Raw genomic sequence first — 14,948 nt, 5'->3', positions numbered from 1 at the left:
ATTAGGTGGAGAACAGGGAAGGTAAACTGTGTATTTGTCTAATTAAAGGCTGATTGTGAAGCCAGCTCATTTTTGAGAGATCTTTCTTCACCTGGTTTAACAGATAAATGAAGTTTCTCGGGCCTTGTGATACCAGTCTTTTGTCTTTTGTGAGTATATAGACATTTGGAAGTTTTGTCTTTTCACTGCCACTGTAGATGAAAGGGGATGGGAACCACCGGAGCCCCTGAGCAGCTTCCCAGTTGGCTTATGTTACTCCAAGTGGGATATCTGAGCCTGTTCTCCCAGGAACTCCCTCCAGTTCTCCTGTTGAGGGATTGCTCAGAGGCAATTTCCAGTCTCACCACACACTGCCCAAGCTGCCATCATTTATCCTGGCTATTACTCAGAGGTGGCTGTTCTATTACTCTTAGTCAAAAAGTGGCTAAGTACATGTAAATGCAGACAAACAACCTGTCATCAAAAACTGTGTAAATGCACTCCAGCAGCTATGCAGAAATAGCCAAACATTTTTGCATCTTTGACTGGAGGCAGCCAGCAATCAAGGAACCGTGCTGGTCTACAGCCAAAACAAATAGGGAATTCCCTCAGATATTTTTTGTGAAGTGAATCATGAGGACATAATCAGGTTTGGCTCCATATTAATCGGTGCAGTTTGGCTATTAAAATTCTCAGTTCTGTGGCTGATGCTTCCCAGGCTGTTCTCAGGATTTCATTACACTGATTGAGTTACGGTCATGGCAGCAGGATCAGGTGAATGGAGCAGTTTTCCCTGCAAGTGGAAGCAACTCTTTTCCCTTAATGGGACTTCGGATGCATAGTGCAGTCTGCCCTTTCTCACTTGGGATTTTCTTCCTCCTCACGGAGGAGTCACTGGAAAAGAAAAGGAGCTGCTAGTCAGCTTAGTCAGTGGTGCAACAGTACCTAGAAAATGCAGCAAGGATAGAGATCTGGTCTGCTTTCTAGATCATCCTTACTCTAAAGATGTTCCGTCTTTGGTGCCCTCTTCATTCCCACCCATAAACATTTCTGTCTTTCCAGTGCCTGTGGTAACCGTTTGGTCATTCAAAGAATCCCTTGGGAGCTGAAGACGCAGCATCTTCCAGGCTCAGGGCCATCATAACTGGTGAGATATGCTATTGATGCTTTTACATATATATGTATATAACTTTTTTTTTTTTCCTGGAGGTATTTTCTCTTCAGTTGAGAGAATTGCTATCATAAACAGCACTTTAGTGTTAGCTCAATTTCCTTTGAAACTCAAGGTCTGATGTGGAAAGACGCCATTCGGGGTGGTTAGTTTTTGGTTTAATTTAACACATTGGGAAGATACTTTATGGCAGTCTGTGACTGCACTGACTGTCAGAGGTTGCTTGGGTATTAGGGAGTCTTGCACCTTGATGTTTCCTTTTGTTAGTGTTTTGCGTGCTAAGGATTTATGAGTAAGTATGCGTGCGGTAATCTTTCCCTCTGAAACACTGGAGAAATTCTTCCACGTTGTGCCTCCCACGGTCCCTGGACATTACCTGAATGGAAAGGGAGCATTTGTTCCCTTGAGAGGCCTAACTCTTATTTGTCTTTGTCATTAAACCTACATGTGGTCATCTCTGCACACACACATCAGTTGTACACGCAGGGTACAGGCTGGGGTAATTATTTCAGCTCAACAGCCATACTAGTCTGTCTCCTAGTGAAAGGTTATGAATATGGAGACTATTATATGTCATTAAGATAATGTTGCTGAGTATGTCAGCAAAATCAGTGACTCTATATTCCCTAGGTGTTCTGGTTTTAGTTTGATAGGGACATGAAAAACACTTCTGCTTGCCAGGTGGGAGGAAATTTGCCTTTCAAAAGACTGTTGCTTCAGCACTTGATAGGAGTCTTGCTAAGCAATGATAATAATAAGAAGTGTTCCCAGGTTACACTTGTTTTATAATTGCTGTTTAGCACAGATTGCTCCGAGTGAGGGAACTCCATCATTCTGACTACACAGGTGGAGGTTATGACGTCATGTGTAGCAAATTCACTGATCCAAAAGGATGGGGCATTTATATAAAATAGTAATACAATACAGAGTTATAGTAGTGAAGACTAAGGAAAACAATTAAAAGGGATTTAAAACTTAAGTGAAGAAGCCAACCTTGATGAGGAGGTGAGGAAGGGACTTGCCTTGAATGGTTACCCTGTTTGTTGAACACCTCTCTGAAATGACTGGCCACTATGAAGGGCTGTGTCTTTGAGGGATATCACAGATCTGATTTTGAGTTTTCCCATGAGGTTAATGTTTTTGTAAGTGTCCTAAGAAGTCATGGTCATATACATGGCAGAACTGATGGGCTATTGTGTCTGCATTAACTCTTAGTGAGTGAATAGCAGATAAAGGCTTGCCTTTGAGTCGTGTTGCCTGTCTTGTACGATTTTCTAGTCTGCCTTTTATGACGACTGGTGTTCATCAGGCAGATATAAGAGTCCCAAGCAAGGCAGAGTCCAGAGTAGGTACTGAGTTTGTGTGATCAGCCGTAGCTTGCCTGGTCTTCTGGGCTGCGGCTGTCACACCTTGTGTCAGGAGATGAGGGAAAGGAGAGGCAGAGTGAGCTGGGCTAAAGCCAGGAGTAATGGAAACCTGGAAGTGATAGTTTGTTGAACAGTGTTGGCTTCCAAACACTTTTTTTATTTGCACGTAGAAGTGTAAAGGCTCCAGTTTCAGTCCTTGGGAATAATTAATCCTTAAGCAGTGGAAAACAATGTTATATGCAATTGGTGAGCTGTCCTGACAAAGGCATGTCAGAGTAAAATGATTTTTTTGAGGCTGTTAACTATGCTGACTAACAGAGTTGGTTAATTCTGTAAGGATAACATTTTGGGTAAATTCCCAGCCTCCAAATGCCTGCAGGCAGACTTGTCCATATTTGTGGTATATTTGAGGTCTAGTGTTCCTCCTTTGGGCTATATATTTTAAGAAGAAATTTTAATGGAAGGAAACATTGTTGCAGAGTAACAGTCTTCTCTAAAGCACTTTCCAAAGAAATGTGAAGGTCAAAGGTCTTGTTTTTTCAGGGCAAAAGATGTGAATCCTCTAATATTTACTCAGTTATAAATAGCGACAGGCAAGGCTCTAAGGATGGATTCCTGGGAGATTGTATCAGGGGTGGTTATTCCCCGAACTGAGCAAAGGCAACAGTTGTCTTTAATTGTTGCATTCTCTTTGGCACAGAGAACAGCATTATCATTAAACAGATAGCAAATAATTATAATAAATTTGTGGGTTTTTCATTCCTCTGCTCAGGTGCCTCTTTTTTTTCTTCAGTCCCAACAAGAACAAAAATGTGTTGTGTTTCTAATAAGAGATAGCAGTTTGACAATGGGGGAATCTTCTTTCTAAATATTTTGGTTCTCCAGCCACAGCAGCAGTGATGCAGATAATATTAGTGTTCGGACCATGCAGACGGTAGGAGAAAGTGCAACCTGGTGCGGGGAAGCACTTAATTAGGATGCAGGAGGTGCTGCTGTTGAACGACCGATTGGGCTTGGGCAGGTAACTGCATTTATCCATGCCTCTCTTCCCCCATCTGTAAACAGAAGGGAAGATTATTACTTTTCTTTGAGAGCTGTTATTTGAAAGTGTTCTGTTACTTTCAACAGAAAGCCAAATCTGCTAATATTGCTAATAAATGGATGGAAGTTAGCTAATTCAATTAACAGATCAGTCTGCCTCCCACAGTGAAATTCAGCCTCTTACAGTGCAGGTCTTATAAAGCTCAGCATGCAGTATATACATCATCAAAGAGTTAACATGAAACCCAAGTGACGCATAAGCCTTGCTAAAGAGGCTGAAAGCCGGGGCCTTCATGTAATGCCTTCACACTTCCAAACAGAGTTACAGCATCTGAGGTATGTTTCTAGACTCATGGGTCTGTCTGGAACTGCAGGGCAGTCCTGGTGCATGTGAGGCATCTGCCTCATTAATATGCATCACCAGAAAAATAATGCCTAGATGTAAAATTTTAAAAAATAAGACAATGGACAGCATTAATTCTTAGAAAAGGAATGCAGTTGCTGGTTTGCTTTCTAATTTTCAGTATCAAGAATGAATGTATGGTAACTAAACTGACTGGAAAATTTGTTTGGTAGGAGATGCATTAGCTAAGACCTCAAATACAAAAAAAAAAAAAAAAAAAAAGTATTTTCCAAGCACTGATGTGGTTTTGTGTAGATGTATGTTTTTCTGTTAGTACTTATTGGAGAAGAAACATAAAAATTGGCCTTTAGTTATTAAGTATCATTCCAAAATCTTACAATGTAGCATTATTTTTTTTTTTTTCTACCTATGAAGACAGGTATTTAACATTTTCTGAAGTTGTGGCTAAACTTTGCAGGATGCTTTAAAGTTTAAGGAACCTAACAGATATCCCTTTGTAACCTGTTGTGTGCTATTGACACCCAGAAAATTACAATTAATACTCAGTACTCTTAAAAAAAAAAAAAAAAAAAAGAAAAAAAAAAAGTCACAGGGATTAAATGACAGAATTGCTGCTTTTTTTTGGTTGTTGTTGGTAGTATCATAAATGCTAAAGGCATTCCAACCAAGGGCATGTGGCTGTGATAGAATTTGTTGTACAATCAGTTTTAGGGAACAGCCTGTGCCTTGTTAATATAATCCATAAAAGGCTTCCAAACTTCCTAAAACCAGTCCTTTCTGTTTCCAAGTCTGCATATGATCTCATAGGAAATGATCTGGGAGAGGCCAGCTAACCCTTTTGCATAATCAAGGTGGCATTGTTCTTTTAATGCCTAAAGTGACTTGTTTCACTGATATAAGCTCAAGGATCCAGTTTTCCACTGTTGTCAAATCCCTGTTATCAGACTTCACAATGATTTCAGTGGCGTTAGATTAAAGAGTGAGAGGACTGAACTGTGACTTAAAGACTGGCCTTGATAATGTCGTTCATTTGCTTTGTGACCCTTTTTTGTCTTACTTTAAAAATCCTAAATCACTTGCTGCCCAGTGAAATTTGAAAGATGGAAATGCAAATACATAACATGAGTGGGCAAGGCTTATTTTTCAGTGGGCTCAGAGGCAGGCAAGCAATCTGCACCTTGCCAAGTTTCATAAATGGCAGTAGTAGTGAGACAGTGAGGAAAATACCTGCCCTGCATATAGATTTGATATTGTAAAAACTCATGTATACATTAGCAGTAAATATAGAAAGCGTGTATTCTTGTATTGGAGCCCTTTAAAACCTTCATTTTCTGGGATGTTTACAAAAATGCAGAGTGCCTCATACAGTGTATGTTCTTTTGTATCCTCAGGATGCCCGGGATTTCCTTAATATATCTAGCCCAAGAAGGGAAACACTCCAATGAGCGTCTATCTCTGAAAGCCTTGTATGGCAGCTAGCATTAATCTTCATTGGCAGGGAAGAGAGAACAAAAGTATCTGGGTTTTGTAACTGTGCAGAAGTACAATTATGGTCTAGCTTATGTGAATAGGTAGTAACTGCACCAAACTGAAATTACAGTGAGCCTAAGCAGAGGGCTCTGTGGCATTCTGCTTACTGCAGAGTTGTTAAATTTGGCACTCTGCTCTGGGCTCCAGTCAAACATTTTCTTACCCATATTAGGTTATATGGAAATTGGCCAACCAGCAATAGGCTTTTGATGTACTTATTGTTGTGCTCATATTTTATGGAGTAGACAGCCACTGTTTTTCTTAAGAACTAGCAGGTTTAATAAAATAAGACAAATAGAACCCTTTAAAAATTTTCATTACAGTTTGGTAGCAAAAAAAGAGAGCATTTCCCAAGACAAAGGAACCCAGAGTTGACATTATTATAACACAAGTTTGTGGTTCCCTTGTGCTTTTCATCCATAGATCTTGATCACTCTGTAAATCTGATTCCAGTGAAAGCCCACTAGTTAATTATTATGCTGTTATTCAGGTGAAAAAGAGGAGTGGAGTGAACCTGACTGGGTAAGGCGCAAGCATACCCATTTGCTTTGGTAGACTCATCCAAAGCACGATAACCCCCGGCAGAACAGCAGGGTGAACAAGTGGATCAATGACTCTCTAAACTGTTGCAACAAGATTTGCTTGAGTTTGGCAGATGGAGTCTTTTGTGTTGAGAAGGTTCACTTTTGTGCCTGTCCAGTTTCCTGGAGAAAACGAAGAGGAGAAACAGAAGATACTAAATATTGAGTTGTTTAGTTCCCTCATAATTGCAAATTATTCCGAAGCCAAGTAGAATAGGATCTGGTGTTTATTTTCATGATTGTTCTTCAGGATGGTTAGATGAGAGACAGGAGCCGCTGCCCATTTGGGACATTGCTCATCAGTACATGCAGGTGGGTCTACTTGTGTCAGGGAGTTCCTAATCAGAGCTGTAGCTTATACCAGGGGTAGTGCAAAAGCAATGGGCCTGACATGTCTGTGTTGCTTCAGGGTTAAGGATGTGTGAAATTTCCCGAACCAGGGATAGAATATTCAACTAGGAAAATTTCAAAACTCGTTTTCAACCTAAAATTTCTAAGTAGAGTGTTTTCAGGATTTAGCTGACAATTTTAGTGTTCTTAAAGGACAAAAAGTTGAGAAGCAGTAGTGTTGGTTAAGCATATTATCAGGTCTACTCCATACTCTAGTATAATTTGCTATTAAAATGACTTTTTTGATCAATAAATGTTTTCATAATTTTTAATTTCCTACTGCTTCCTGTAGCTGTAAACTCTTGTTTCACTAATATTATTCTTTGCCCTTGCTAATCCTCTTCTAATACTTGCAGACAGTTGTCACGTCCCTTTCTTAAGTATTTAGTCGGTCGATGCATCCTTAGTTCTTTAAATCTCTCTTTGTAAGTCAGTCCCTCTCTGCTTGCTTAACATTTTTATGGTTCTCTTGTGATCTTCCTCCAGGTTGTTATTGTCATTCAGGAAATGAGTTCTCCAGAGCTGAATGAAGTATTCCAGGTGTGATCACCACAGAGCTGTGTTAGGGATATTACCTTTCTGCCTTGTGAGGTTGCCTTTGTATTTAATATTTCTTGGACTCTTTTTGCTTTTGACCATATCATGCATTATTTGATGTTACTCCCAAGAAATGGGATTAAATGAGGTCAACGTTACACGCTTTGAGCCTTTTGATTGTGAATTTTGGTAACATCTTTCAAAGATGCAAAAATGGCTGAAGCCATGGCTGTGGTTTGTAGCTAAAGACAGCACTGTGCTGCCAGGAGGCTGGAGTCTTGTGAGTTCTGACCCTGCTTTTTGCTGATGATGTTTATGATCTTATACAACTCATTTGACTTATTGACCCCTGTTTCTGTATGAGTTAAAGGATGATAATGCTATAGTAGCTGCTTTTGGTAAGGCTGCTGTGAGGGTCGGTTCAAGTTTGTACATGATCTGGAAAATATAAAGAAGTGGAAATGTAAAATATTTGGGCAAAGGCCTGCAGCAAAGCACATTATGTGACCTGTAAGCTTATGTTGTCCAGGCTTGTGGAAACTGAGGAAGACCATCATCAAAAATTCTGTTTGCACATAATAATTTGTTACCTTGTTTGCTAAAAGAAGAGGGGAACTGAATCAAACAAAAAGGGTGAACTTTATATTGAGTGTAACCTCTGCAAAGTTCACTAGAGACCTATTGAGAATATAGTTTTAACATGTCCAAATTTGCTTTGTTGTTTTGCCCAGATGTTGATTTTTGAGAGACCTGCACAAGCAAGTATACAATCAGCCAAAAATCTTGGAAAAGGAAGTGAGCCTGTCTTTTGTTTAGGTGTGTTTGTATCAGCACAAAATGAATGCAAAATCATCAAAAAAATGTAGCAGAGCTAGGAGTGTAGCATGGAGAGAATAAAATATTATTTTTACATGTACTCTGACCTCATGTGAATGATGACACATCACAAATGCTTCTTCTGAACCCAGGCTGGTAATCCGCTCACTGGCACAGCATACGGATTTACTGGATTAAAGAAAACTGTGTCATACCCTGCTGCATGAAGGGTAGATTTGTCTAACTCTCCTCTGCCCATCATCTTTGTAAGATACAAAGCTGGTGAAGTTTTCACTGCAGAAACATCCAGTTGATCTTCCTTTGTGAGGAGCTGGTGTTTACTGGTGGTATATACCTGGTGAGGGGTTCTCAGAGTATTGTAACATATGTGAGATCCAGACTGACTCATGGGCAGTCTTTTTAATCGGGTCCAGTGCTGATAATGTGAGTTGAGAAATTTGCAGTAATGGTCCCTGAGGTTTATAAATACATTCATGATTTATAGTTTTAGTAAGCTAAGTTTATATTTGGAAGTGAATGCTCTGAGGTGGTTAAGGACAAACATAGCTGAAAAAAAAGTTTTCTTAGTGATAGCTGAATTTTTCACTGTATGTAGCTGCTTATAGTTTGGTGATTGAAAGATTACAAAACCACTTGTGTGAAAGTTACTACTCAGGTGAAGGCTTTTGCCATAGACTGGAGCCATGGGTGAGGACTGAAAGGTGTGTGAAAGGTTTGAAAAGTGAAAGGAGGTTGTGCAAAAGCACGTGAGGTCTTGGGGCAGGAGGGAGGAGACTCTTGGTGACCATTTGTGTTCTGCATTCTCACAACACATTGGACTAAGACAAAATAGATGTAAATGCAGCCTCAGTGCTGAATTCACTCAAGGGAAATGGGGGGAGGGGGGACTAGAGAGAGAAACACTTCTGTTGGTTCCCATTTTAGATCCAGTACAGAGAGGAGCTCTGATGTAGGGCTGTAGTTCAGCTCTTGCAAGAAGCATTTCTATGGAATTTTGCCCTTAGGTGGACTTCCCAAGAACAGCTACTGTCCAGAAGATATTCCAGCTAAAATCTTCTGAGAGCAGTTTGAAAATGTTGGCACTGTTTCATCTGAACTCTGATCCAACTTTAAGTGTGAGAGGAACATAAGAGGGTCTGATTTGAATCTAAATGTATCCTCTCTAAACTGTCCAGCTTGCACATAAAATGTGCAAACAGAAGAACACCCCAACCAAGCAGCCCCCCAAATGGCCACTTATAAAGAATATGAAAGTAAAACACATTGTAGAGAATTTATGTTTGACTAGACTAAGGCATAGTTTTAACTACGGATAGTTATGAGCAGAGGACAGCATCTCCTCAGCAGTGAGAGGGGAGATTGTGGCAGGGTAACGGGGCACAGAAACTAAAGTGACCCACACTTGCTGAAAGTGTAGCCTGTGTTTTGGCTGGCTTTTAGCAGCCTTAGCAGAAATCCTTCCTGCTATAGTTTTGTTGTAGTCAGCACCGCAACTAATTCAGTTGTAACTGGCATCTGCATGTGGACCTTTCCTGGCTTAATCCTAAACTACCAGGGCTGGGCTAGTGGATTGAGCTGTGTGAGCAGAGAGAGGAATTCAGCAAGACACCTTGTTTTTCTGTACCTCAGTTTTCCTTTTGGGAATAACCTGACATGGCAGAACCAGTTTAGGCAACATATGCTTTATCAGGAGGAGTATTGGTATGTCAGTGACACTCTACAGCTCTGTTCGTGTGAATATTTAGTGAGATGCAATTCCCGCCTGAAGTGTTTCCAACCTAAACCAAACAAAAATAGGCATGTGCAGAGAGGGAGCAGAGTTGCAGACTGCCTTGTCTAGGGGTCATAGAGTCTGTTTAGAAGAGGACTGGGTTTGGAGCCTGGTCCCCAGAAAGGTCTTCCAGTGGCTGACTTGGTAAACCCCACAGTGGCCTAAATATTAACTAGCCTGATATAGGCAAAAGACAGTTTTGATTTAAGTTGAGGGGATCTTGGACCCTCAGACGTGGTCCTTTTAAGGCCAGGTGACTTTGCTAAAGGAATCACCTGTATGAAATGAATATGCCTGCGACAGCAGGAAGGCTAGGGTGGCTGGGCTTACAGATAATGCAGGTCTTTCCCAAGCCTGAGCATGAGTCTGGATGAGCTGGCCTGGACCCAAACTTCAAAGTCTTCAATGAACTTCTAAATAACCCCGTAGGAGATTTTGGGGTTTGATATGTTTTCCCAGAGGTAAGCCAGCAGTATGAAGCTGAGATCTGGATGTGTTCTGGATTCAGCCTCCTATTCTATGTGTATAAAAGGCAGCTATTTTGAAATACTGATTGATTATGGCCCACCTGTGTTCTTTTTGGGACAGAATCATGGTGTTTCTTTGGATGTTTTTTTTCCCTGTATGCCTCCTTCCCTATGCTTATGGCATGTAACAGAGTGAGTTAGAGTTGCTACTACATTTACTTGTGTTTTGGGGAGAAAAATCTTCCTATTGCTGTTTTCCCCCCTCCTATCTGTTCCAGAATTTTAGTTAATAATCTTGCCAAGAATTTGATTAAGTAGCTTGGATATAAAAGAAGATTTTGTTTTATGACTCTTGATGTGTAGATGTGCCCGTGAAGTTAAAGGTAAGCAGATCTCATGCTCCAGAGTGTAAGCTGAATGCTGAGGGATTCAGAAAAAGAATTCACCTGTCTTATCCTGCTTTTTGTTGTGTGATTTGATAGGTGAATTGTGGATTTGTTTCATCTTCTTCTGAGAATCTCATAGCCACTGTTGGAGGCAGAATGCGGATGTTGGTAGAGTAGCAGCTACAGCTGGTATCACTGATGTTATGCTTATGATCCAAACAAAAATAACAGATCAGAGTTCCATAATAATAGGAAAATGAATTTTATAAACAAATTAAATACATGGGGAAATCCAAGTGAAAATAGTAGTGGTTAGGGGGAGAGTTTCAAGGACAGGAAACAGGCACTCAGTGAAAGTCAAAGCTAGTAACTGTCCATTGTATCTCTTTAAAATCTCTCTTTAAATTTTCAGGTTCAGATTTTTTTGCTTTAAGGAAAAGAAATTGAATTAATGGACTTTAAAACTGTATGCTTGGCAAGAAAATGTCTGCATCTTGAGTTCATTATACTTATACAGCTATCCCAATCTGGCTTTAGATTGGGGTTTTGTATGTTGATTTGATTGTTATCTATGGTTAACAGAATGGCCATAGTCAAAGTATCTTGAGTTCTGGTTTTGTTACATCTGTCATCGATTTTTTGATACCTTTTGGCTATGAGGATGTGCTGAATTGCCAGTTGAATCCTTCGGAATCTTTCTCTGCAAGTGCTTCTGTGGAGAAGGTAATGACTGTGCACTTCCTCCTCCTTCCTGTGGTCTTCTGATGAGCTCCAGCTTACTGCAGTTCTTGTTGAAGACACACATATAGCACTTATGCTGAAATTGGCAGGTTGTATTACAAAATATAGAAGGTAGGCTAGAAAAAACGTCAGCAAGTAATCCAGTCCATTGTATTGGACCAAACCAGAGGTTACTACTTAAATAATTTTTGAGTGGTGCATTCTGTTCTGGAAGTGTACCCTGCAGAGCTTAGCAGTTTGCCTCATTTGACCTGTAACAGTGTTTATCCTTCTCTTTATGTAGTTTCCATAAGTGTCTTAATTGATAGGGAAATTACTCGTTTCAAGGGAGAAAATCAGTCTCCATTGCTCCATCTTCAGCACATTGTGTCTTGTCTTGCCCTCAGTGGATATGAAGAGGTTATAATTCTCTTCGTTAATATATGTGAGGAGAATTAGCACGTCTTTTAGGCTCAGCAAACCTGACCTTTCCAACCTCTCTGCGGAGACCATGTTTCCTAGATCTCTGAAAACTTTTGTCATCTTCTTCTGGACTCTCCAATAGGCCCACATCTTTCCTGAAGTGACGTATACCTGCAGATGGACTCAGGACTCCAGACAGGAACTGACCAGTACTCAATAGGAAGGGAGTGCTGTTTGCAATTGCTGTGTTTCCAACCATATGACATTGTTCCTACAGTACGATCCACTGATACATATCAGCACTGGCTGTTGGGTTTTTTCCCCTTTTTATTTTTAAGAACTGAGAATTACTGCCTCAGTTAGTAAATCACTATCTAGTATTTGTGAAAGTAATTATCAAACCACTATCATGTTTTTTGGAGAGATTTAGCATGCATATTTAGAAAGCTCAAAGTTGAAAATTGCCTGGCTTTGCATGTATTTGTACTAGTCAATAGTGCTTTCACTTGCAATTCCCAACTTTTGTATTTTTTAAGCTATTAATAGCAAAATATGTGTCAATGAAGAATCTTGATCTTTTTGATCAATGATTTGGGCTGCCTAATATATTCGGCCACTTCATGACCAAGTGGCTTCACGGGATAGGTCAGGCTGAAAAACAAACAGGCTGAAATAGGAAGGCAAGCCCTAGAGCAATGAGAGAAGTGGAAATGCATGCATGAAATGCTTTAATGAGTTTTTGCAAGTGATTGGAACAGCCATTAGAGAAACACTTTAGGAGAGCAGGATGGATCTGGAGCCAAGTTTCTTCAACACATGTGGGTGTGCTTCATATTAATTTTTAATATCTGGGTTTAGAAACCTTGAGAAAGAAGAGGCAATGCTATGACAGAAGAGCAAACATATTTTGTTGAAAGTAGAGCGAGTCCTGTGGAAGATGTCATGTTATTAGAGTGGAAGCCATGCTCCTTTCATATAAAACGAACACTTTAAGGTGAGGTGCTTGCTCCTCTAATCCTCCTTGCTACCCCATGACTGAAAGACTTTGGAGTCTTTGAAGTGAATTTACTATAGCAGTGAAAGAATCATCCAGATCTCCTCAAGCTTGGCCTTCTGGAGGTTTCCTAGATGCCCAAGATGATTGTTAATGAAGAGGACAGCTCTTATCACATACATCTAAAGTAGTAAAATGACAACATCTGCAATAGTAGCAAAGAGATTGTCAGTTCCTAACATCCATTTGCCACAGTTCAAATATGCTGAATTCAAACCTTGCAGTGGAAGGTCCATATATGTTCCTGAATGGTACTGAGCCATCTGCTCTATTCAAGCCAGCTTTTTCTACTTTGTAAAGGAGGGGGTGGGGGGGGGGTGGGGGATGAAAAAGAGTGTCTGTCATTATAACTATGCAGTAGAGAAAATGCTTTGGAAATACAAGGCTAAGGAAATATAAAATTGGACTTGTTACTGTAATGAAGCATAATGGTAAGAGTTCACAATGGGTCTGTTACTATAATCAAGTAGAGAAAAGGCTCTAATCCTTTGAAGAATACAAGTTTTTTACATTATTTGCCCAGATGTGGGTGTGATGGATGGGGCCAGATGTCCGTGGCGCAACTTTGTGGGCTCTGTGTGGGTCAAGCTGAATCTGGCCAATATTCTCAGAAGAGACTTAGCAAAGGGATAAGCTTTCTTGCACTGGTGACTGCCTAGCTTACAGTATTCACCTTTAGAAATAGCAAAATTTACTTCTTAGGGTGATAACTGATACACTATAGTCTTTCACTCTGCTAGGAATAGGAAATAACTTCTGTTTCCAACTTTCCCATGCACTGAATGAATAGCGACATATGGTTTTAAGCTCACTACCTTGTCTTTCTTTTTGAAACTGTGCTGAAAGTTTTCTGTCTGAACCTAGGAGTATCTTGTACACATTACTGTGGTACGTACATATGTAGACCTCAACTGAGTGCTAGGTCTTTTTAATAAAATTCCATTTGTGTATTAGGCACACTTACAAAATGTTAATTGAAATCCATGGAAACATGAAATAACCTTTTTCAATAGGCTCTGAATTAGAATAAACATATTGGTAACAGTCAGTTGTGTGAAGGTAAATACTTGTTTTCCTCTTCAGTGTAACAGGAGTGTAAACACATCAAACATTTACTTAGAAAAATCAAATGTTTTCCTTTTCCCTCCCCACCCTTTCCTCTGGGGCATTGTTAGACCGTGTGCATATTTGATCTGACCCAAACCAAGAGAACTGAAACAATTTTTTTCCACTGACTTGATAGGTTTTGGTCATTTCCCCAAGGCTCAGGCATGTTAGTCGTGTCACTTTTCTTTCCTCAGAGCTGCCTTTTAAGAGTTTGTGTCTGTTACAAAGGCTGTAATGGATATTCAAGGAACATTTAAAAAAACTGTGGAAGCTGAAGTCCCCATCTTACCAGTAGGTCATGGTTTAGTGATAAAGTTAATTGTGCATTAGGGTTCCTAGTAATTGATAAGAAACATTGTGGTTGGATGGTGTAATGTAACTGTAACACAAATTCTCTCTGTTGATTCCCATTACTAGCAAGCAAACTCACTGGTTAACTTCATACTGGCAGGATTTTTGGTGGATTAGGTATTGCCTTTGCATGCAAAGCGGGCACAGAGTTGGTGTAAAAGTGTAATGCTAGTGTAAACTCCATAAGATAAAAGGACAAACCTGTGATCACAGATGATCACATTTGCAGGATTTGGTGGTATGTTTGTGCACAAACCTAGTGGTTATGAAACCTCAGTCTAAGTGTAACTGGTCAACTGGTTATGAATTCAAACTGCCTCAGTTATCCTTAAAATTACAGGTGAACTAGTGCACTTTCAAGGAGGAGTGTGTGAATGAAAAACTAACTGCTCGCCATTACCATTTTGTATGAAAGCTGCTTCCATCTCTGCCCTTTAAGCACTGTAAACACCCATTAAAGTCTTGCTGTATGATATCAATAATATATTTTTAATGTTATTTTTCATTATATATCATATGTCTACTCTTGAAATCTGGTTCAGATGACTAAACTACACATGTAAAAATGTAAAAAGGGTGAATCATTTAAAATATGTTATGAATTATAACAATGACACCTCAGATATTAGTGTCCCTGTTTTGTAACTTATGATCTTGAAGTTTCTAGATGTACCTATTAGATCAGGACCTCACAGCGTTGACATAAGTGATTGCTTTTGTCATACTGAAAGCTTTGTCTGTGCTCTGCAATAGTAATGGTGCTAGGAAAAACAGGATGAGTTGTTTATTGATGTTTACATAAGGCTGACATTAGACTTGAGTGTCATGGCTGCTGTAGATGTGCCTTGGCCACAGGATTTTCCTGTCTCTAA

The 14,948-nt window shown here is 39.8% G+C and overlaps 1 protein-coding gene across 8 annotated transcripts in view; it reads left to right on the top strand.

Moving 5' to 3' along the window:
- Positions 1-14,948, top strand: part of CALD1 (caldesmon 1) — a 198,573-nt gene that overhangs the window by 40,210 nt on the left and 143,415 nt on the right. For 6 of the 8 annotated variants that reach the window (XR_007508781.1, XM_049822539.1, XM_049822542.1 and 3 more), the window contains exon 2: positions 1,042-1,126. The exons of the other annotated variants lie outside the window; for them this stretch is intronic. The gene's annotated coding sequence lies outside the window, so the exon portion shown is untranslated. The remainder of the gene's footprint in view (positions 1-1,041; positions 1,127-14,948) is intronic. 8 annotated transcript variants of the gene reach the window in all.

This window comes from Accipiter gentilis, chromosome 18 (assembly GCF_929443795.1).
Source record: "Accipiter gentilis chromosome 18, bAccGen1.1, whole genome shotgun sequence".
NCBI lineage: Eukaryota > Metazoa > Chordata > Aves > Accipitriformes > Accipitridae > Astur > Astur gentilis.
This window is presented reverse-complemented; position numbering and strand designations above follow the sequence as displayed.